This window comes from Rhinatrema bivittatum, chromosome 2 (genome assembly GCF_901001135.1).
Source record: "Rhinatrema bivittatum chromosome 2, aRhiBiv1.1, whole genome shotgun sequence".
Classification (NCBI taxonomy): Eukaryota; Metazoa; Chordata; class Amphibia; order Gymnophiona; family Rhinatrematidae; genus Rhinatrema; species Rhinatrema bivittatum.
In genome coordinates, this window is record NC_042616.1 from 465004244 (window position 1) to 465010243 (window position 6000).

Below are 6000 nucleotides of genomic sequence, written 5' to 3' on the forward strand. Positions count from 1 at the left end.
GTACATCTTTGCTCAATCAAGATCACCTGGAATACTGTGTTTAGTTCTGGAGACTGTATCTCAAAGGGGATAGAGACAGGATGGAAGTGGTCCAGAGAAAGGTGACCAAAATGATGTGGGGTCTATATAGGAAAACTTATGAGGAGAGTCTGAAGGATCTAAATATGTATACCTTGGAGGAGAGGAGGTGCAGGGGAGATATGAGAGAGACCTTCAGATACCTGAAAGGTATTAATGATGCACAAACTTCAAACCTTTTCCACTGGAAAGGAAACTGTAGAACTTGAGGTCATGAAATGAAACTCCAGGGGGGACAACTCAGAACCAACATCAGGAAATATTTCTTCACAGAAAGATTAGAGGATGACTGGAATGCCCTCCCAGAAGAGATGGTGAAAATGAAAATAAATGAATTCAAAAGGGCATGGGATAAACATTGTGGATCCCTAGATGCTATATGTTGGAAATGAAGAAAGGGGTGCATGGGGGTAACCTGTGCAGACCGGCAGTTACTATCCTTAACAGAAGACAGGAGTAACCTGCATGGAATGGCATTTACAACCCTTAACTGAAAGCATGGGGTAACTTGCATGGAGCAGCAGTAACCACCACGAGCAACTTGCTGGGTAGACTAGATGGACCATTTTGTCTTTATCTGCCATCATTATTTTGTTACTATGTAAGTACCAAGGCCTGGTATACCTTTAAATTATCAGTGAGCTCACTATATCCCTCAAGGGTATATCACTACAATAATCACTGGGTCTGGTATTATACATGCACAAATGCAATTGTCCCACCAGCCCTTCAACAATGAGCACTGCAATGCTTAACCCACAGGAGTTAGCAGCCATGTTAACTGCCCTTGACATTTGAGGGTGACAGACAATATTAATGTACAATGCTAGTTCAACTGGGATGCACAAGAAGATGCCCTTTCCACCCCTAGGGTATGATGATGGGGCCAGAGATTCAAAGGCTAATGTTTAAACAATGCTGGACCAGAAGTAATGAATGTCAAAACAATGAACTAGCAACTCAGAAATCAGCACAGAGCCCAGTGCCTAAAATCTATCCCCTTGTGTGTGTGTGTGCCATAAAAGTACTCACACTCAGAAGGACTATTGGATAGCTTCATTCCATGAGCCTTTATCCCAGTTCTTCTGTCTAGAAATGCAGCAATCAAGCATCAACTTCCAGCAACACTGCAGGAACTCAACAATTCATTTTGCAGCTTGTGTTATGCTTTCTGTTTATCTTAGCTGCCCAATCAAAGCAAAAGGGATGGGCCCAGAAAACAAAAAGGAAGGCGATCAAGAAAAGCCGTGAGGAACAAAAAAGAAAGTGACCGGAGGTCCTTCAGGAGTTCTTTATTAGTTGCCCGACTCTAGGCCTGAGTTTCGCCTAAAAAGGCTGCTTCAGGGGCTTCTTTAAATATCTCCAAAGGATTTAGAGATATATTCTCTAATGTAAGCAGGTGTTATTAATCCTTCCATCAATCGGGATTTCCTCGATTGTGGTCAAGAGCAGTTTAAAATTCAATGCGCGTCTGGAGTCACACAAAATTAAACCAAACATCCATTTAATTTTGTGTGACTCCAGACGCGCATTGAATTTTAAACTGCTCTTGACCACAATCGAGGAAATCCCGATTGATGGAAGGATTAATAACACCTGCTTACATTAGAGAATATATCTCTAAATCCTTTGGAGATATTTAAAGAAGCCCCTGAAGCAGCCTTTTTAGGCGAAACTCAGGCCTAGAGTCGGGCAACTAATAACTCCTGAAGGACCTCCGGTCACTTTCTTTTTTGTTCCTCAATCAAAGCAAAAGACTCATTGCCGAGAGGGGTCACGTGATGTGGTCAAGCCAAGCAACATCTCAGCTCTGGCTCCAGGCTCCATCCTCCCAAAGCAACAGAAAATCTCCAGCATCCTGACTCAAGTCACTTCACTTTTTGAATCAACGGGTAGACCACATGTCTACTGACAAGTTTATGCAAAAATCGACTACTAGCATGCCCTTGATAGGGGGAAAAAGAGAGAAAGAAAATATCAAGGACAATCCAGATAAGATGGCTGTGAGTACCAGGTAGATGCCACCCTCTACACAATGTACAGATGCGAACATTGACCTCACAACACGGGTAACTAATGCCGTGGTTAGTGCCCTAGATATTCGATTTAATGAAATTTCCTCACAATTTCCAGAACTCAAAAATTCCATCCCTGAACTACACCCTCGAATGGAAAATGTGGAGGGCTACATAGCCTGCTTAGAAGATGAAAACTTAACGCTCACACTGAAACTTGCTGCACTCAAAAAAGTCTCAAATGATGAAGAAGACAAAATCGACAATTTAGAAAACAGATTGAGGCGCAGTGGTATTCGAATCGTAGGTATCCCCGAATCTGTGGAATATAAGAACTTGGAAGGCTTCCTAGTGAGATGGTTAATGGAGGCCCTGAAGTTGCCGGAACTGGCGGGAGTGCTCCAAATAGAAAGAGCACATAGACTGGGAGGGAAAAAGGACGGAGGAAACCGACTCCGCATTATTATCGCGAAAGTGTTAAACTGGTCTCAAAAGCAGCAGATAATGCAAGTCTTCTGCTGTCTGCAGCGACTCACATACCAATCCGCAAATGTTTGGATATTTCAGGATTTCTCCTTCCGGCTTGTGCAGCGGGGCAAACTCTTCAGCCCTATCTGCACAGAATTACGTAAAAGAAACATCCGCTTTCAATTGCAGTACCCCGCAAAATTGCGTGTGTGGCATGAGGGCAAAAACTTTGTTTTTTCTGAAGTGGAAAAGGCACAATCCTACCTAGCTGGGATAAAGAGATGTTAGGAATTGTGGACCCTTGACCCGAGGTAGGGTAGGCGTTACCTGTAGGGATTGAGCCCTGCAGGTCCCCACCATCGGGAGGTGAGGCTGACCGGGAAGCAGAGGCCAACAGGAACTTCGCCAGTACCAGCCTACGCTCAACGCAGGTTGAGCCTTTGGGTGCCGGGGCCGGCTGGTCTTAGGTGGGCCTCCTCGTGGCTGGTCCCAGAGAAGCAGCCAGATGAGACAGGGAGAACCATGGAAGTCAGGTCCTATCCAAAGTCGAGGGCAGGTGGCAAGGAGTGAAGGTCAAGTCCAGTCCGAGGTCTTGGTGCCTTGGAGGGGAGAGTGAAGCAGGCACTGTGGAGCAGGGGCACTGTAGCAGTACCCGGGAAGCTAGAGTGCTGAAGCAGTCTCCATGGAGCAGGAGCACTGTAGCAGGATCTTGTAATATAGAAGCATTGAGGCAGGCCCCATGGAGCAGGAGTGCCGAAGCAGGATCCTGTGGAGTACGAGTGCTGAGGTGGGCTCCGTGGAGCAGGAGCACTGTAGCAGGATCTCGCGGAGTAGAAGTGCTGAGGCAGACCCTGTGGAACAGGAACACAGTAGCAGGGTCCCATGATGTAGAAGTGCTGAGGCAGGCCCTGTGGGGCAGGAGTGCAGTATCAGGATCCCGTAGAGTAGGAGCGCTGAGGCAGGCTCCGTGGAGCAGGAGCGTGGTTGCAAGATCCCATGGAGTAGGAGCACAGAGGCAGACTCCATGGAGCAGGAGCACGGTAGCAGGATCCCGTGGAGTAGGAGCACAGAGGCAGACTCCATTGAGCAGGAGCGTGGTAGCAGGATCCCATGGAGTAGGAGTGCAGAAGCAGGATTCCGTGACGCAGGAAGCTGAAGCAGGAACCCGTAGAGCAGGAACAGCAGGTCTGGAATGCTAAGGCAGAACCACCAAAGCAGGAACCAGGGAACTCGTTGCCAAGTCAGCTAGAGGGGTATAGAGGCCGTCCTTAAATATCCTAGGGGTCTGATATCATCAATTGGGGACGGCCCTGAGGTTCCCGCCGTTGGCCCTTTAAAAAGAGGGCTAGTGGCAAGTGCATGCGCCTATGGAGGGCCCAAGTCGGAGCGCTGGTTGGCAGCATCCCGGCCGCCACGTGAAGTCCCGGAGCTGCGGTATGGCGTGGCGGCAGTGGCTGGCTGCAGCCACGAGAGCACCAGGAGCAAGGGATAAGGCAAGGCACGGGATGAGTTGTGCCGGCCATGTTTTGCCGTGGCCGGTGGGTGTAACAAATGAGGTGTGATGATTTCAGTCCTTTGAATTCTGTCTACCCAAAAAGATTAATTACAATCTAGATGGAGACTCTTTGTTTTCAATTTGACTTTGTTTACCTGTTTTGATATTTGCAACTGATAAAGTTTTATGGGGTTTTTTACGCACTGTGAGTTACTACACCCAATATGGCAGATACATCAGTTGGTGTCCACAGGAAAAGTCCATGATGTGAGGATCAACAGAACTGCCCTGCACCTCGCATTTTTCACAGTCCTCTACAATCCACCTGCCGAACGGACACATTACATCATACCGAACTTAGCCGGAGATGGCTGGTTTTTCTCTTTTTCATAGGACACTGGGATGAAGAAAGCTGGGACACTAAGAGACTTGGTAGTAGTTAACTTCAATCTTTTTCGAGGATTACTGCATAGTTTCAATATCAGATGGGGTGATGCTATTTTGGTACTATGTAACAAGTGTTACCAATAGAAGCTACTCTCACTGATAGCCTGAATTATACAACTAATTGCTGGCTTAACAGGTTTAATTAATACTTTGCAGTTATTAATACAGTGATGCTGGAGATTAACCCGTTTTTGGAAATGTTCTATGTTTCAATCTGTTGGGAGAATGGGACCGACACACATCAGTTAACTGGCCCCTTCTCCTTCTAGTGCATGTGTCAGGGAAGCAGCGATGAGGATATACTTCAAGGGTTTAATAGGGGATTAGGGGGTAATTTAGGGAAGGGAGGGAATTTGAATTGTAAAACACTGAAGAGGAAAAATGGGAACCAATTGTGGAACCTAAATTCAACTACTGCACAGGAAAATCTAAGGATCATCACACTTAACACACACAACAAAGTGCTGGTGGGCTTAGGCTGGGAGGCTCGCAGGCATACCCTATTTAAAGATTATCTACAGTCCTTAATAATAGGTTTAATCACAGCTTAATATGCCTATAACAAGCTTAAATGTTAACGGTCTAGGAAGTCCTATAAAGTGTTCTAAAGTCTTGCAAACTCTCAAAAGACTAAAGTGAACATAGTGTGTATTCAAGAAACCCATTTGACAGATGCTGAAAGTAAAAAGCTTAAACGAGAATGGGTGGGAGCTATTTATTACTTACAAGCAATAGGGAAAAAAGCAGGTGTGGCAATATTAATACACAGAAATATTTCATTTCAACTTACAACAGAAATATCTGATCCAGAAGGCAGGTACATTCTATTAATAGGGAGTTCCATTAGTATGGAAAATAATTTAAGTTATGTAATCTCTATGGTCCCAATGTTTACAACTCTGCCTTCTTTTACAACATAACTAACCTCCTTACCTTATAATTACTGGAAATTTCAATTGTGTTTTCAATCCTTTACTGGACCACTCTATAACCCCATCTGGCAATAGCTCAATTAATCAGAGCACAGGCATACCCTTTCTATGTCAAAATTTACAGCTTCTTGATCTGTGGAGGTCTTTGCATCCTGATGAGCAAGACTATACTTTTGTCTCAAAAGTCCATAATACACTTTCGATTATTGTCTATACTCTAGGCTCACAAAATATTTTCCCTCATATCATGTCAGCTACTATTGGCACTGCTGGTGTCTCAGATCATGCTCCCATTTGGATTGATCTAAGTATCAATGACCAGGAACCCACAGAAAGATGGTGTAAACTCCCATCATACCTTAAAAATGACACAGAGTTTCAACAGTTTTTGAAGTCAAAGTGGGTACGGTTTTATGATGCCAATTTGTAGCACACTGAAATTCCTGGCTTTCTCTGGGAAACTAGGAAAGCAGTGCTCAGTAGAGATGTGCATTCGTTTATTACGAATTAGGCAATTATTAGAAAGGGAATGGTGAATAAAACGGAAAATGTCATAATGCCTCTG